The sequence below is a fragment of the Schistocerca piceifrons genome, chromosome 1 (assembly GCF_021461385.2).
Source record: "Schistocerca piceifrons isolate TAMUIC-IGC-003096 chromosome 1, iqSchPice1.1, whole genome shotgun sequence".
Taxonomy (NCBI): domain Eukaryota; kingdom Metazoa; phylum Arthropoda; class Insecta; order Orthoptera; family Acrididae; genus Schistocerca; species Schistocerca piceifrons.
In genome coordinates, this window is record NC_060138.1 from 456,681,242 (window position 1) to 456,696,875 (window position 15,634).

Consider the following 15,634-nt stretch of genomic DNA (forward strand, 5'->3'; position numbering starts at 1 on the left):
ATCCTGTCGTTGCACCACGCACTGTTCTACGACAATTCACCAAGCAGACGCTCACGCCTTGTTGTGCTGTTTCCTTTGCGGGCAATGAGTGCATCTGCCTTCGACACAGGAAACATTACACGTTCGGCAGCTGTGGGATTGGAACCCACGCCTCCGAAGAGAATGGTGCCTGAAACCAGCGCCTTAGACCGCTCGGCCACGCTACCTACACAACACGCGCGTCACAAGAGCTGCGTCCTACCCCACGAGGACACACCGCAACGGCACAAAAATGAGACGTAAAAAGTGGCAACGGTGGGATTCGAACCCACGCCTCCGGAGAGACTGGTGCCTAAAACCAGCGCCTTAGACCGCTCGGCCACGTTACCGTTGGATCAGCAGCGGCAAAACGTTTCGTTTGTACTACAAAGATCACTTCGAAATGGAAGTATCTTGGCAATCGCCGTGCCATGTATTTCCACTGCTCTCCCACTGGAAGCGTCTCTTTAGGCCATCCACAGCAAGAAAAAGCCGTGCCCGCCGTACGGTAGCGACGCCACTTGTCTGTAGCTGTCGCAGTTAAGGAGACAGCGTCAAGAGACGTTTTCGTGCCGTGACCAGGTTTCGAACCTGCGCTTTCCTTAACCACTAAAGTATCGTAGCTGTAACTGTCAGGCGGAGCTAGAATGCTCCATGTATCAAACATATGTGAGCTCAAGGAGGTTACACTTGAAGGAAAAGCGGCAGGTTAACGCGATCACATCAAAACCCCCGGCAGCTACGGGATTCGAAACCGCGCCTACAGAGAGACTGGTGCCTTAAACCAACGCCTTAAAGCGCTCGGCCACGCTACATGCGCTGCTTGGTGCGCCAGTGTTCCTAGCATTTGTAGAAACAGTGCACGCCACAGCTTCCTGTTCTGCTGGGACTGGCTGCTCATCCATCGCACTTCAAACGACTGCCCTTTTCGACTATAGAGAGCAGCGGACGTCTGCGCTCTGGGAGGCGACATTACGTGTTGGGGATGAAGTGGTAGTGCTAACTGCGGCCTGCGGAACACGAGTGAAAAAATCAAGAGAGTACTGTCATTTCGAGTACTCGCCATTGCAACGGCAGCAAGGCAAAACTTTCAAAATTGCCGTGACCAGGATTCGAACCTGGGTTATTGCGGCCACAACGCAATGTCCTAACCACTAGACGATCACGGCCATGGCCACGGAGGCGCCCGCGAAGGCAGCTGGCTGCAATGCAAGTGGCGATACCCAGCAAAGCCTAGGCCAAGGTGTACGCCACAGCAGTGTCAGACACGGTCTCCATCACATGTATACGAGCAAATGAACGTGCCTGCGCTGTCAGGACTCTAACTACAGTGGTTAGCTGCATTCACCTCCGTGGCAATGTCTTGCAGTCCTCCAAGCCTCTTGACTACAGGTACCGGTATGTGGCTCGATAACAAGTGGATAGACGCCGCATCTCTCTCGCCGTCAGGTGTTGCCGCGAGTCATACTTAACGTAGCTTTCTGCACGCGTCAGCGTAGCGTCAGTCGAGCAAAGTCGAGACAAGTCGCATAGGAGGAGCAACAAAAACGCGCAATTCCGGTACCGGGAATCGAACCCGGGCCTCCTGGGTGAGAGCCAGGTATCCTAGCCACTAGACCACACCGGACAACGACGGCAGTGCTCTTTCCAGCGAACGCAGCAGCCGCCCACGGTTAACTGACGACAACTGTAAAAAATCCACTCTCTCGCGTTATAGAACGGCGTGCTCCGGACGCATTTCGTGGAGACGAACGTCAGCAATGATGAGAGCAAAAGGTGCCTACAAATCCTGTCGTTGCACCACGCACTGTTCTACGACAATTCACCAAGCAGACGCTCACGCCTTGTTGTGCTGTTTCCTTTGCGGGCAATGAGTGCATCTGCCTTCGACACAGGAAACATTACACGTTCGGCAGCTGTGGGATTGGAACCCACGCCTCCGAAGAGAATGGTGCCTGAAACCAGCGCCTTAGACCGCTCGGCCACGCTACCTACACAACACGCGCGTCACAAGAGCTGCGTCCTACCCCACGAGGACACACCGCAACGGCACAAAAATGAGACGTAAAAAGTGGCAACGGTGGGATTCGAACCCACGCCTCCGGAGAGACTGGTGCCTAAAACCAGCGCCTTAGACCGCTCGGCCACGTTACCGTTGGATCAGCAGCGGCAAAACGTTTCGTTTGTACTACAAAGATCACTTCGAAATGGAAGTATCTTGGCAATCGCCGTGCCATGTATTTCCACTGCTCTCCCACTGGAAGCGTCTCTTTAGGCCATCCACAGCAAGAAAAAGCCGTGCCCGCCGTACGGTAGCGACGCCACTTGTCTGTAGCTGTCGCAGTTAAGGAGACAGCGTCAAGAGACGTTTTCGTGCCGTGACCAGGTTTCGAACCTGCGCTTTCCTTAACCACTAAAGTATCGTAGCTGTAACTGTCAGGCGGAGCTAGAATGCTCCATGTATCAAACATATGTGAGCTCAAGGAGGTTACACTTGAAGGAAAAGCGGCAGGTTAACGCGATCACATCAAAACCCCCGGCAGCTACGGGATTCGAAACCGCGCCTACAGAGAGACTGGTGCCTTAAACCAGCGCCTTAAAGCGCTCGGCCACGCTACATGCGCTGCTTGGTGCGCCAGTGTTCCTAGCATTTGTAGAAACAGTGCACGCCACAGCTTCCTGTTATGCTGGGACTGGCTGCTCATCCATCGCACTTCAAACGACTGCCCTTTTCGACTATAGAGAGCAGCGGACGTCTGCGCTCTGGGAGGCGACATTACGTGTTGGGGATGAAGTGGTAGTGCTAACTGCGGCCTGCGGAACACGAGTGAAAAAAATCAAGAGAGTACTGTCATTTCGAGTACTCGCCATTGCAACGGCAGCAAGGCAAAACTTTCAAAATTGCCGTGACCAGGATTCGAACCTGGGTTATTGCGGCCACAACGCAATGTCCTAACCACTAGACGATCACGGCCATGGCCACGGAGGCGCCCGCGAAGGCAGCTGGCTGCAATGCAAGTGGCGATACCCAGCAAAGCCTAGGCCAAGGTGTACGCCACAGCAGTGTCAGACACGGTCTCCATCACATGTATACGAGCAAATGAACGTGCCTGCGCTGTCAGGACTCTAACTACAGTGGTTAGCTGCATTCACCTCCGTGGCAATGTCTTGCAGTCCTCCAAGCCTCTTGACTACAGGTACCGGTATGTGGCTCGATAACAAGTGGATAGACGCCGCATCTCTCTCGCCGTCAGGTGTTGCCGCGAGTCATACTTAACGTAGCTTTCTGCACGCGTCAGCGTAGCGTCAGTCGAGCAAAGTCGAGACAAGTCGCATAGGAGGAGCAACAAAAACGCGCAATTCCGGTACCGGGAATCGAACCCGGGCCTCCTGGGTGAGAGCCAGGTATCCTAGCCACTAGACCACACCGGACAACGACGGCAGTGCTCTTTCCAGCGAACGCAGCAGCCGCCCACGGTTAACTGACGACAACTGTAAAAAATCCACTCTCTCGCGTTATAGAACGGCGTGCTCCGGACGCATTTCGTGGAGACGAACGTCAGCAATGATGAGAGCAAAAGGTGCCTACAAATCCTGTCGTTGCACCACGCACTGTTCTACGACAATTCACCAAGCAGACGCTCACGCCTTGTTGTGCTGTTTCCTTTGCGGGCAATGAGTGCATCTGCCTTCGACACAGGAAACATTACACGTTCGGCAGCTGTGGGATTGGAACCCACGCCTCCGAAGAGAATGGTGCCTGAAACCAGCGCCTTAGACCGCTCGGCCACGCTACCTACACAACACGCGCGTCACAAGAGCTGCGTCCTACCCCACGAGGACACACCGCAACGGCACAAAAATGAGACGTAAAAAGTGGCAACGGTGGGATTCGAACCCACGCCTCCGGAGAGACTGGTGCCTAAAACCAGCGCCTTAGACCGCTCGGCCACGTTACCGTTGGATCAGCAGCGGCAAAACGTTTCGTTTGTACTACAAAGATCACTTCGAAATGGAAGTATCTTGGCAATCGCCGTGCCATGTATTTCCACTGCTCTCCCACTGGAAGCGTCTCTTTAGGCCATCCACAGCAAGAAAAAGCCGTGCCCGCCGTACGGTAGCGACGCCACTTGTCTGTAGCTGTCGCAGTTAAGGAGACAGCGTCAAGAGACGTTTTCGTGCCGTGACCAGGTTTCGAACCTGCGCTTTCCTTAACCACTAAAGTATCGTAGCTGTAACTGTCAGGCGGAGCTAGAATGCTCCATGTATCAAACATATGTGAGCTCAAGGAGGTTACACTTGAAGGAAAAGCGGCAGGTTAACGCGATCACATCAAAACCCCCGGCAGCTACGGGATTCGAAACCGCGCCTACAGAGAGACTGGTGCCTTAAACCAACGCCTTAAAGCGCTCGGCCACGCTACATGCGCTGCTTGGTGCGCCAGTGTTCCTAGCATTTGTAGAAACAGTGCACGCCACAGCTTCCTGTTCTGCTGGGACTGGCTGCTCATCCATCGCACTTCAAACGACTGCCCTTTTCGACTATAGAGAGCAGCGGACGTCTGCGCTCTGGGAGGCGACATTACGTGTTGGGGATGAAGTGGTAGTGCTAACTGCGGCCTGCGGAACACGAGTGAAAAAATCAAGAGAGTACTGTCATTTCGAGTACTCGCCATTGCAACGGCAGCAAGGCAAAACTTTCAAAATTGCCGTGACCAGGATTCGAACCTGGGTTATTGCGGCCACAACGCAATGTCCTAACCACTAGACGATCACGGCCATGGCCACGGAGGCGCCCGCGAAGGCAGCTGGCTGCAATGCAAGTGGCGATACCCAGCAAAGCCTAGGCCAAGGTGTACGCCACAGCAGTGTCAGACACGGTCTCCATCACATGTATACGAGCAAATGAACGTGCCTGCGCTGTCAGGACTCTAACTACAGTGGTTAGCTGCATTCACCTCCGTGGCAATGTCTTGCAGTCCTCCAAGCCTCTTGACTACAGGTACCGGTATGTGGCTCGATAACAAGTGGATAGACGCCGCATCTCTCTCGCCGTCAGGTGTTGCCGCGAGTCATACTTAACGTAGCTTTCTGCACGCGTCAGCGTAGCGTCAGTCGAGCAAAGTCGAGACAAGTCGCATAGGAGGAGCAACAAAAACGCGCAATTCCGGTACCGGGAATCGAACCCGGGCCTCCTGGGTGAGAGCCAGGTATCCTAGCCACTAGACCACACCGGACAACGACGGCAGTGCTCTTTCCAGCGAACGCAGCAGCCGCCCACGGTTAACTGACGACAACTGTAAAAAATCCACTCTCTCGCGTTATAGAACGGCGTGCTCCGGACGCATTTCGTGGAGACGAACGTCAGCAATGATGAGAGCAAAAGGTGCCTACAAATCCTGTCGTTGCACCACGCACTGTTCTACGACAATTCACCAAGCAGACGCTCACGCCTTGTTGTGCTGTTTCCTTTGCGGGCAATGAGTGCATCTGCCTTCGACACAGGAAACATTACACGTTCGGCAGCTGTGGGATTGGAACCCACGCCTCCGAAGAGAATGGTGCCTGAAACCAGCGCCTTAGACCGCTCGGCCACGCTACCTACACAACACGCGCGTCACAAGAGCTGCGTCCTACCCCACGAGGACACACCGCAACGGCACAAAAATGAGACGTAAAAAGTGGCAACGGTGGGATTCGAACCCACGCCTCCGGAGAGACTGGTGCCTAAAACCAGCGCCTTAGACCGCTCGGCCACGTTACCGTTGGATCAGCAGCGGCAAAACGTTTCGTTTGTACTACAAAGATCACTTCGAAATGGAAGTATCTTGGCAATCGCCGTGCCATGTATTTCCACTGCTCTCCCACTGGAAGCGTCTCTTTAGGCCATCCACAGCAAGAAAAAGCCGTGCCCGCCGTACGGTAGCGACGCCACTTGTCTGTAGCTGTCGCAGTTAAGGAGACAGCGTCAAGAGACGTTTTCGTGCCGTGACCAGGTTTCGAACCTGCGCTTTCCTTAACCACTAAAGTATCGTAGCTGTAACTGTCAGGCGGAGCTAGAATGCTCCATGTATCAAACATATGTGAGCTCAAGGAGGTTACACTTGAAGGAAAAGCGGCAGGTTAACGCGATCACATCAAAACCCCCGGCAGCTACGGGATTCGAAACCGCGCCTACAGAGAGACTGGTGCCTTAAACCAGCGCCTTAAAGCGCTCGGCCACGCTACATGCGCTGCTTGGTGCGCCAGTGTTCCTAGCATTTGTAGAAACAGTGCACGCCACAGCTTCCTGTTATGCTGGGACTGGCTGCTCATCCATCGCACTTCAAACGACTGCCCTTTTCGACTATAGAGAGCAGCGGACGTCTGCGCTCTGGGAGGCGACATTACGTGTTGGGGATGAAGTGGTAGTGCTAACTGCGGCCTGCGGAACACGAGTGAAAAAAATCAAGAGAGTACTGTCATTTCGAGTACTCGCCATTGCAACGGCAGCAAGGCAAAACTTTCAAAATTGCCGTGACCAGGATTCGAACCTGGGTTATTGCGGCCACAACGCAATGTCCTAACCACTAGACGATCACGGCCATGGCCACGGAGGCGCCCGCGAAGGCAGCTGGCTGCAATGCAAGTGGCGATACCCAGCAAAGCCTAGGCCAAGGTGTACGCCACAGCAGTGTCAGACACGGTCTCCATCACATGTATACGAGCAAATGAACGTGCCTGCGCTGTCAGGACTCTAACTACAGTGGTTAGCTGCATTCACCTCCGTGGCAATGTCTTGCAGTCCTCCAAGCCTCTTGACTACAGGTACCGGTATGTGGCTCGATAACAAGTGGATAGACGCCGCATCTCTCTCGCCGTCAGGTGTTGCCGCGAGTCATACTTAACGTAGCTTTCTGCACGCGTCAGCGTAGCGTCAGTCGAGCAAAGTCGAGACAAGTCGCATAGGAGGAGCAACAAAAACGCGCAATTCCGGTACCGGGAATCGAACCCGGGCCTCCTGGGTGAGAGCCAGGTATCCTAGCCACTAGACCACACCGGACAACGACGGCAGTGCTCTTTCCAGCGAACGCAGCAGCCGCCCACGGTTAACTGACGACAACTGTAAAAAATCCACTCTCTCGCGTTATAGAACGGCGTGCTCCGGACGCATTTCGTGGAGACGAACGCCAGCAATGATGAGAGCAAAAGGTGCCTACAAATCCTGTCGTTGCACCACGCACTGTTCTACGACAATTCACCAAGCAGACGCTCACGCCTTGTTGTGCTGTTTCCTTTGCGGGCAATGAGTGCATCTGCCTTCGACACAGGAAACATTACACGTTCGGCAGCTGTGGGATTGGAACCCATGCCTCCGAAGAGAATGGTGCCTGAAACCAGCGCCTTAGACCGCTCGGCCACGCTACCTACACAACACGCGCGTCACAAGAGCTGCGTCCTACCCCACGAGGACACACCGCAACGGCACAAAAATGAGACGTAAAAAGTGGCAACGGTGGGATTCGAACCCACGCCTCCGGAGAGACTGGTGCCTAAAACCAGCGCCTTAGACCGCTCGGCCACGTTACCGTTGGATCAGCAGCGGCAAAACGTTTCGTTTGTACTACAAAGATCACTTCGAAATGGAAGTATCTTGGCAATCGCCGTGCCATGTATTTCCACTGCTCTCCCACTGGAAGCGTCTCTTTAGGCCATCCACAGCAAGAAAAAGCCGTGCCCGCCGTACGGTAGCGACGCCACTTGTCTGTAGCTGTCGCAGTTAAGGAGACAGCGTCAAGAGACGTTTTCGTGCCGTGACCAGGTTTCGAACCTGCGCTTTCCTTAACCACTAAAGTATCGTAGCTGTAACTGTCAGGCAGAGCTAGAATGCTCCATGTATCAAACATATGTGAGCTCAAGGAGGTTACACTTGAAGGAAAAGCGGCAGGTTAACGCGATCACATCAAAACCCCCGGCAGCTACGGGATTCGAAACCGCGCCTACAGAGAGACTGGTGCCTTAAACCAGCGCCTTAAAGCGCTCGGCCACGCTACATGCGCTGCTTGGTGCGCCAGTGTTCCTAGCATTTGTAGAAACAGTGCACGCCACAGCTTCCTGTTCTGCTGGGACTGGCTGCTCATCCATCGCACTTCAAACGACTGCCCTTTTCGACTATAGAGAGCAGCGGACGTCTGCGCTCTGGGAGGCGACATTACGTGTTGGGGATGAAGTGGTAGTGCTAACTGCGGCCTGCGGAACACGAGTGAAAAAATCAAGAGAGTACTGTCATTTCGAGTACTCGCCATTGCAACGGCAGCAAGGCAAAACTTTCAAAATTGCCGTGACCAGGATTCGAACCTGGGTTATTGCGGCCACAACGCAATGTCCTAACCACTAGACGATCACGGCCATGGCCACGGAGGCGCCCGCGAAGGCAGCTGGCTGCAATGCAAGTGGCGATACCCAGCAAAGCCTAGGCCAAGGTGTACGCCACACCAGTGTCAGACACGGTCTCCATCACATGTATACGAGCAAATGAACGTGCCTGCGCTGTCAGGACTCTAACTACAGTGGTTAGCTGCATTCACCTCCGTGGCAATGTCTTGCAGTCCTCCAAGCCTCTTGACTACAGGTACCGGTATGTGGCTCGATAACAAGTGGATAGACGCCGCATCTCTCTCGCCGTCAGGTGTTGCCGCGAGTCATACTTAACGTAGCTTTCTGCACGCGTCAGCGTAGCGTCAGTCGAGCAAAGTCGAGACAAGTCGCATAGGAGGAGCAACAAAAACGCGCAATTCCGGTACCGGGAATCGAACCCGGGCCTCCTGGGTGAGAGCCAGGTATCCTAGCCACTAGACCACACCGGACAACGACGGCAGTGCTCTTTCCAGCGAACGCAGCAGCCGCCCACGGTTAACTGACGACAACTGTAAAAAATCCACTCTCTCGCGTTATAGAACGGCGTGCTCCGGACGCATTTCGTGGAGACGAACGCCAGCAATGATGAGAGCAAAAGGTGCCTACAAATCCTGTCGTTGCACCACGCACTGTTCTACGACAATTCACCAAGCAGACGCTCACGCCTTGTTGTGCTGTTTCCTTTGCGGGCAATGAGTGCATCTGCCTTCGACACAGGAAACATTACACGTTCGGCAGCTGTGGGATTGGAACCCATGCCTCCGAAGAGAATGGTGCCTGAAACCAGCGCCTTAGACCGCTCGGCCACGCTACCTACACAACACGCGCGTCACAAGAGCTGCGTCCTACCCCACGAGGACACACCGCAACGGCACAAAAATGAGACGTAAAAAGTGGCAACGGTGGGATTCGAACCCACGCCTCCGGAGAGACTGGTGCCTAAAACCAGCGCCTTAGACCGCTCGGCCACGTTACCGTTGGATCAGCAGCGGCAAAACGTTTCGTTTGTACTACAAAGATCACTTCGAAATGGAAGTATCTTGGCAATCGCCGTGCCATGTATTTCCACTGCTCTCCCACTGGAAGCGTCTCTTTAGGCCATCCACAGCAAGAAAAAGCCGTGCCCGCCGTATGGTAGCGACGCCACTTGTCTGTAGCTGTCGCAGTTAAGGAGACAGCGTCAAGAGACGTTTTCGTGCCGTGACCAGGTTTCGAACCTGCGCTTTCCTTAACCACTAAAGTATCGTAGCTGTAACTGTCAGGCGGAGCTAGAATGCTCCATGTATCAAACATATGTGAGCTCAAGGAGGTTACACTTGAAGGAAAAGCGGCAGGTTAACGCGATCACATCAAAACCCCCGGCAGCTACGGGATTCGAAACCGCGCCTACAGAGAGACTGGTGCCTTAAACCAGCGCCTTAAAGCGCTCGGCCACGCTACATGCGCTGCTTGGTGCGCCAGTGTTCCTAGCATTTGTAGAAACAGTGCACGCCACAGCTTCCTGTTCTGCTGGGGCTGGCTGCTCATCCATCGCACTTCAAACGACTGCCCTTTTCGACTATAGAGAGCAGCGGACGTCTGCGCTCTGGGAGGCGACATTACGTGTTGGGGATGAAGTGGTAGTGCTAACTGCGGCCTGCGGAACACGAGTGAAAAAATCAAGAGAGTACTGTCATTTCGAGTACTCGCCATTGCAACGGCAGCAAGGCAAAACTTTCAAAATTGCCGTGACCAGGATTCGAACCTGGGTTATTGCGGCCACAACGCAATGTCCTAACCACTAGACGATCACGGCCATGGCCACGGAGGCGCCCGCGAAGGCAGCTGGCTGCAATGCAAGTGGCGATACCCAGCAAAGCCTAGGCCAAGGTGTACGCCACACCAGTGTCAGACACGGTCTCCATCACATGTATACGAGCAAATGAACGTGCCTGCGCTGTCAGGACTCTAACTACAGTGGTTAGCTGCATTCACCTCCGTGGCAATGTCTTGCAGTCCTCCAAGCCTCTTGACTACAGGTACCGGTATGTGGCTCGATAACAAGTGGATAGACGCCGCATCTCTCTCGCCGTCAGGTGTTGCCGCGAGTCATACTTAACGTAGCTTTCTGCACGCGTCAGCGTAGCGTCAGTCGAGCAAAGTCGAGACAAGTCGCATAGAAGGAGCAACAAAAACGCGCAATTCCGGTACCGGGAATCGAACCCGGGCCTCCTGGGTGAGAGCCAAGTATCCTAGCCACTAGACCACACCGGACAACGACAGCAGTGCTTTTTCCAGCGAACGCAGCAGCCGCCCACGGTTAACTGACGACAACTGTAAAAAATCCACTCTCTCGCGTTATAGAACGGCGTGCTCCGGACGCATTTCGTGGAGACGAACGCCAGCAATGATGAGAGCAAAAGGTGCCTACAAATCCTGTCGTTGCACCACGCACTGTTCTACGACAATTCACCAAGCAGACGCTCACGCCTTGTTGTGCTGTTTCCTTTGCGGGCAATGAGTGCATCTGCCTTCGACACAGGAAACATTACACGTTCGGCAGCTGTGGGATTGGAACCCACGCCTCCGAAGAGAATGGTGCCTGAAACCAGCGCCTTAGACCGCTCGGCCACGCTACCTACACAACACGCGCGTCACAAGAGCTGCGTCCTACCCCACGAGGACACACCGCAACGGCACAAAAATGAGACGTAAAAAGTGGCAACGGTGGGATTCGAACCCACGCCTCCGGAGAGACTGGTGCCTAAAACCAGCGCCTTAGACCGCTCGGCCACGTTACCGTTGGATCAGCAGCGGCAAAACGTTTCGTTTGTACTACAAAGATCACTTCGAAATGGAAGTATCTTGGCAATCGCCGTGCCATGTATTTCCACTGCTCTCCCACTGGAAGCGTCTCTTTAGGCCATCCACAGCAAGAAAAAGCCGTGCCCGCCGTACGGTAGCGACGCCACTGGTCTGTAGCTGTCGCAGTTAAGGAGACAGCGTCAAGAGACGTTTTCGTGCCGTGACCAGGTTTCGAACCTGCGCTTTCCTTAACCACTAAAGTATCGTAGCTGTAACTGTCAGGCGGAGCTAGAATGCTCCATGTATCAAACATATGTGAGCTCAAGGAGGTTACACTTGAAGGAAAAGCGGCAGGTTAACGCGATCACATCAAAACCCCCGTCAGCTACGGGATTCGAAACCGCGCCTACAGAGAGACTGGTGCCTTAAACCAGCGCCTTAAAGCGCTCGGCCACGCTACATGCGCTGCTTGGTGCGCCAGTGTTCCTAGCATTTGTAGAAACAGTGCACGCCACAGCTTCCTGTTCTGCTGGGACTGGCTGCTCATCCATCGCACTTCAAACGACTGCCCTTTTCGACTATAGAGAGCAGCGGACGTCTGCGCTCTGGGAGGCGACATTACGTGTTGGGGATGAAGTGGTAGTGCTAACTGCGGCCTGCGGAACACGAGTGAAAAAATCAAGAGAGTACTGTCATTTCGAGTACTCGCCATTGCAACGGCAGCAAGGCAAAACTTTCAAAATTGCCGTGACCAGGATTCGAACCTGGGTTATTGCGGCCACAACGCAATGTCCTAACCACTAGACGATCACGGCCATGGCCACGGAGGCGCCCGCGAAGGCAGCTGGCTGCAATGCAAGTGGCGATACCCAGCAAAGCCTAGGCCAAGGTGTACGCCACACCAGTGTCAGACACGGTCTCCATCACATGTATACGAGCAAATGAACGTGCCTGCGCTGTCAGGACTCTAACTACAGTGGTTAGCTGCATTCACCTCCGTGGCAATGTCTTGCAGTCCTCCAAGCCTCTTGACTACAGGTACCGGTATGTGGCTCGATAACAAGTGGATAGACGCCGCATCTCTCTCGCCGTCAGGTGTTGCCGCGAGTCATACTTAACGTAGCTTTCTGCACGCGTCAGCGTAGCGTCAGTCGAGCAAAGTCGAGACAAGTCGCATAGGAGGAGCAACAAAAACGCGCAATTCCGGTACCGGGAATCGAACCCGGGCCTCCTGGGTGAGAGCCAGGTATCCTAGCCACTAGACCACACCGGACAACGACGGCAGTGCTCTTTCCAGCGAACGCAGCAGTCGCCCACGGTTAACTGACGACAACTGTAAAAAATCCACTCTCTCGCGTTATAGAACGGCGTGCTCCGGACGCATTTCGTGGAGACGAACGCCAGCAATGATGAGAGCAAAAGGTGCCTACAAATCCTGTCGTTGCACCACGCACTGTTCTACGACAATTCACCAAGCAGACGCTCACGCCTTGTTGTGCTGTTTCCTTTGCGGGCAATGAGTGCATCTGCCTTCGACACAGGAAACATTACACGTTCGGCAGCTGTGGGATTGGAACCCACGCCTCCGAAGAGAATGGTGCCTGAAACCAGCGCCTTAGACCGCTCGGCCACGCTACCTACACAACACGCGCGTCACAAGAGCTGCGTCCTACCCCACGAGGACACACCGCAACGGCACAAAAATGAGACGTAAAAAGTGGCAACGGTGGGATTCGAACCCACGCCTCCGGAGAGACTGGTGCCTAAAACCAGCGCCTTAGACCGCTCGGCCACGTTACCGTTGGATCAGCAGCGGCAAAACGTTTCGTTTGTACTACAAAGATCACTTCGAAATGGAAGTATCTTGGCAATCGCCGTGCCATGTATTTCCACTGCTCTCCCACTGGAAGCGTCTCTTTAGGCCATCCACAGCAAGAAAAAGCCGTGCCCGCCGTATGGTAGCGACGCCACTTGTCTGTAGCTGTCGCAGTTAAGGAGACAGCGTCAAGAGACGTTTTCGTGCCGTGACCAGGTTTCGAACCTGCGCTTTCCTTAACCACTAAAGTATCGTAGCTGTAACTGTCAGGCGGAGCTAGAATGCTCCATGTATCAAACATATGTGAGCTCAAGGAGGTTACACTTGAAGGAAAAGCGGCAGGTTAACGCGATCACATCAAAACCCCCGGCAGCTACGGGATTCGAAACCGCGCCTACAGAGAGACTGGTGCCTTAAACCAGCGCCTTAAAGCGCTCGGCCACGCTACATGCGCTGCTTGGTGCGCCAGTGTTCCTAGCATTTGTAGAAACAGTGCACGCCACAGCTTCCTGTTCTGCTGGGACTGGCTGCTCATCCATCGCACTTCAAACGACTGCCCTTTTCGACTATAGAGAGCAGCGGACGTCTGCGCTCTGGGAGGCGACATTACGTGTTGGGGATGAAGTGGTAGTGCTAACTGCGGCCTGCGGAACACGAGTGAAAAAATCAAGAGAGTACTGTCATTTCGAGTACTCGCCATTGCAACGGCAGCAAGGCAAAACTTTCAAAATTGCCGTGACCAGGATTCGAACCTGGGTTATTGCGGCCACAACGCAATGTCCTAACCACTAGACGATCACGGCCATGGCCACGGAGGCGCCCGCGAAGGCAGCTGGCTGCAATGCAAGTGGCGATACCCAGCAAAGCCTAGGCCAAGGTGTACGCCACAGCAGTGTCAGACACGGTCTCCATCACATGTATACGAGCAAATGAACGTGCCTGCGCTGTCAGGACTCTAACTACAGTGGTTAGCTGCATTCACCTCCGTGGCAATGTCTTGCAGTCCTCCAAGCCTCTTGACTACAGGTACCGGTATGTGGCTCGATAACAAGTGGATAGACGCCGCATCTCTCTCGCCGTCAGGTGTTGCCGCGAGTCATACTTAACGTAGCTTTCTGCACGCGTCAGCGTAGCGTCAGTCGAGCAAAGTCGAGACAAGTCGCATAGGAGGAGCAACAAAAACGCGCAATTCCGGTACCGGGAATCGAACCCGGGCCTCCTGGGTGAGAGCCAAGTATCCTAGCCACTAGACCACACCGGACAACGACAGCAGTGCTTTTTCCAGCGAACGCAGCAGCCGCCCACGGTTAACTGACGACAACTGTAAAAAATCCACTCTCTCGCGTTATAGAACGGCGTGCTCCGGACGCATTTCGTGGAGACGAACGCCAGCAATGATGAGAGCAAAAGGTGCCTACAAATCCTGTCGTTGCACCACGCACTGTTCTACGACAATTCACCAAGCAGACGCTCACGCCTTGTTGTGCTGTTTCCTTTGCGGGCAATGAGTGCATCTGCCTTCGACACAGGAAACATTACACGTTCGGCAGCTGTGGGATTGGAACCCACGCCTCCGAAGAGAATGGTGCCTGAAACCAGCGCCTTAGACCGCTCGGCCACGCTACCTACACAACACGCGCGTCACAAGAGCTGCGTCCTACCCCACGAGGACACACCGCAACGGCACAAAAATGAGACGTAAAAAGTGGCAACGGTGGGATTCGAACCCACGCCTCCGGAGAGACTGGTGCCTAAAACCAGCGCCTTAGACCGCTCGGCCACGTTACCGTTGGATCAGCAGCGGCAAAACGTTTCGTTTGTACTACAAAGATCACTTCGAAATGGAAGTATCTTGGCAATCGCCGTGCCATGTATTTCCACTGCTCTCCCACTGGAAGCGTCTCTTTAGGCCATCCACAGCAAGAAAAAGCCGTGCCCGCCGTACGGTAGCGACGCCACTGGTCTGTAGCTGTCGCAGTTAAGGAGACAGCGTCAAGAGACGTTTTCGTGCCGTGACCAGGTTTCGAACCTGCGCTTTCCTTAACCACTAAAGTATCGTAGCTGTAACTGTCAGGCGGAGCTAGAATGCTCCATGTATCAAACATATGTGAGCTCAAGGAGGTTACACTTGAAGGAAAAGCGGCAGGTTAACGCGATCACATCAAAACCCCCGGCAGCTACGGGATTCGAAACCGCGCCTACAGAGAGACTGGTGCCTTAAACCAGCGCCTTAAAGCGCTCGGCCACGCTACATGCGCTGCTTGGTGCGCCAGTGTTCCTAGCATTTGTAGAAACAGTGCACGCCACAGCTTCCTGTTCTGCTGGGACTGGCTGCTCATCCATCGCACTTCAAACGACTGCCCTTTTCGACTATAGAGAGCAGCGGACGTCTGCGCTCTGGGAGGCGACATTACGTGTTGGGGATGAAGTGGTAGTGCTAACTGCGGCCTGCGGAACACGAGTGAAAAAATCAAGAGAGTACTGTCATTTCGAGTACTCGCCATTGCAACGGCAGCAAGGCAAAACTTTCAAAATTGCCGTGACCAGGATTCGAACCTGGGTTATTGCGGCCACAACGCAATGTCCTAACCACTAGACGATCACGGCCATGGCCACGGAG

At 54.2% G+C, this 15,634-nt stretch overlaps 26 non-coding genes across 26 annotated transcripts; all 26 read right to left on the reverse strand.

Moving 5' to 3' along the window:
• Positions 1-286: 286 nt before the first annotated feature.
• Positions 287-368, reverse strand: Trnal-uag. The gene has a single exon. It is a non-coding gene; the product is annotated as a tRNA-Leu (tRNA).
• A 747-nt stretch (positions 369-1,115) lies between these two features.
• On the reverse strand, positions 1,116-1,187 carry Trnah-gug. Its single transcript has one exon. It is a non-coding gene; the product is annotated as a tRNA-His (tRNA).
• Positions 1,188-1,573: 386 nt separating this feature from the next.
• On the reverse strand, positions 1,574-1,645 carry Trnae-cuc. Its single transcript has one exon. It is a non-coding gene; the product is annotated as a tRNA-Glu (tRNA).
• A 445-nt stretch (positions 1,646-2,090) lies between these two features.
• Positions 2,091-2,172, reverse strand: Trnal-uag. The gene has a single exon. It is a non-coding gene; the product is annotated as a tRNA-Leu (tRNA).
• A 748-nt stretch (positions 2,173-2,920) lies between these two features.
• On the reverse strand, positions 2,921-2,992 carry Trnah-gug. Its single transcript has one exon. It is a non-coding gene; the product is annotated as a tRNA-His (tRNA).
• Positions 2,993-3,378: 386 nt separating this feature from the next.
• On the reverse strand, positions 3,379-3,450 carry Trnae-cuc. Its single transcript has one exon. It is a non-coding gene; the product is annotated as a tRNA-Glu (tRNA).
• Positions 3,451-3,895: 445 nt separating this feature from the next.
• Trnal-uag lies at positions 3,896-3,977 on the reverse strand. Its single transcript has one exon. It is a non-coding gene; the product is annotated as a tRNA-Leu (tRNA).
• A 747-nt stretch (positions 3,978-4,724) lies between these two features.
• Positions 4,725-4,796, reverse strand: Trnah-gug. The gene has a single exon. It is a non-coding gene; the product is annotated as a tRNA-His (tRNA).
• A 386-nt stretch (positions 4,797-5,182) lies between these two features.
• Trnae-cuc lies at positions 5,183-5,254 on the reverse strand. The gene has a single exon. It is a non-coding gene; the product is annotated as a tRNA-Glu (tRNA).
• Positions 5,255-5,699: 445 nt separating this feature from the next.
• Trnal-uag lies at positions 5,700-5,781 on the reverse strand. The gene has a single exon. It is a non-coding gene; the product is annotated as a tRNA-Leu (tRNA).
• A 748-nt stretch (positions 5,782-6,529) lies between these two features.
• Trnah-gug lies at positions 6,530-6,601 on the reverse strand. Its single transcript has one exon. It is a non-coding gene; the product is annotated as a tRNA-His (tRNA).
• Positions 6,602-6,987: 386 nt separating this feature from the next.
• Trnae-cuc lies at positions 6,988-7,059 on the reverse strand. The gene has a single exon. It is a non-coding gene; the product is annotated as a tRNA-Glu (tRNA).
• Positions 7,060-7,504: 445 nt separating this feature from the next.
• Trnal-uag lies at positions 7,505-7,586 on the reverse strand. The gene has a single exon. It is a non-coding gene; the product is annotated as a tRNA-Leu (tRNA).
• A 747-nt stretch (positions 7,587-8,333) lies between these two features.
• Positions 8,334-8,405, reverse strand: Trnah-gug. Its single transcript has one exon. It is a non-coding gene; the product is annotated as a tRNA-His (tRNA).
• A 386-nt stretch (positions 8,406-8,791) lies between these two features.
• Trnae-cuc lies at positions 8,792-8,863 on the reverse strand. The gene has a single exon. It is a non-coding gene; the product is annotated as a tRNA-Glu (tRNA).
• A 445-nt stretch (positions 8,864-9,308) lies between these two features.
• Positions 9,309-9,390, reverse strand: Trnal-uag. Its single transcript has one exon. It is a non-coding gene; the product is annotated as a tRNA-Leu (tRNA).
• Positions 9,391-10,137: 747 nt separating this feature from the next.
• Trnah-gug lies at positions 10,138-10,209 on the reverse strand. Its single transcript has one exon. It is a non-coding gene; the product is annotated as a tRNA-His (tRNA).
• A 386-nt stretch (positions 10,210-10,595) lies between these two features.
• Trnae-cuc lies at positions 10,596-10,667 on the reverse strand. Its single transcript has one exon. It is a non-coding gene; the product is annotated as a tRNA-Glu (tRNA).
• A 445-nt stretch (positions 10,668-11,112) lies between these two features.
• Trnal-uag lies at positions 11,113-11,194 on the reverse strand. Its single transcript has one exon. It is a non-coding gene; the product is annotated as a tRNA-Leu (tRNA).
• A 747-nt stretch (positions 11,195-11,941) lies between these two features.
• Positions 11,942-12,013, reverse strand: Trnah-gug. The gene has a single exon. It is a non-coding gene; the product is annotated as a tRNA-His (tRNA).
• Positions 12,014-12,399: 386 nt separating this feature from the next.
• On the reverse strand, positions 12,400-12,471 carry Trnae-cuc. The gene has a single exon. It is a non-coding gene; the product is annotated as a tRNA-Glu (tRNA).
• A 445-nt stretch (positions 12,472-12,916) lies between these two features.
• On the reverse strand, positions 12,917-12,998 carry Trnal-uag. Its single transcript has one exon. It is a non-coding gene; the product is annotated as a tRNA-Leu (tRNA).
• Positions 12,999-13,745: 747 nt separating this feature from the next.
• Positions 13,746-13,817, reverse strand: Trnah-gug. Its single transcript has one exon. It is a non-coding gene; the product is annotated as a tRNA-His (tRNA).
• A 386-nt stretch (positions 13,818-14,203) lies between these two features.
• On the reverse strand, positions 14,204-14,275 carry Trnae-cuc. The gene has a single exon. It is a non-coding gene; the product is annotated as a tRNA-Glu (tRNA).
• A 445-nt stretch (positions 14,276-14,720) lies between these two features.
• Positions 14,721-14,802, reverse strand: Trnal-uag. The gene has a single exon. It is a non-coding gene; the product is annotated as a tRNA-Leu (tRNA).
• A 747-nt stretch (positions 14,803-15,549) lies between these two features.
• On the reverse strand, positions 15,550-15,621 carry Trnah-gug. The gene has a single exon. It is a non-coding gene; the product is annotated as a tRNA-His (tRNA).
• Between the last annotated feature and the right edge of the window lie 13 nt (positions 15,622-15,634).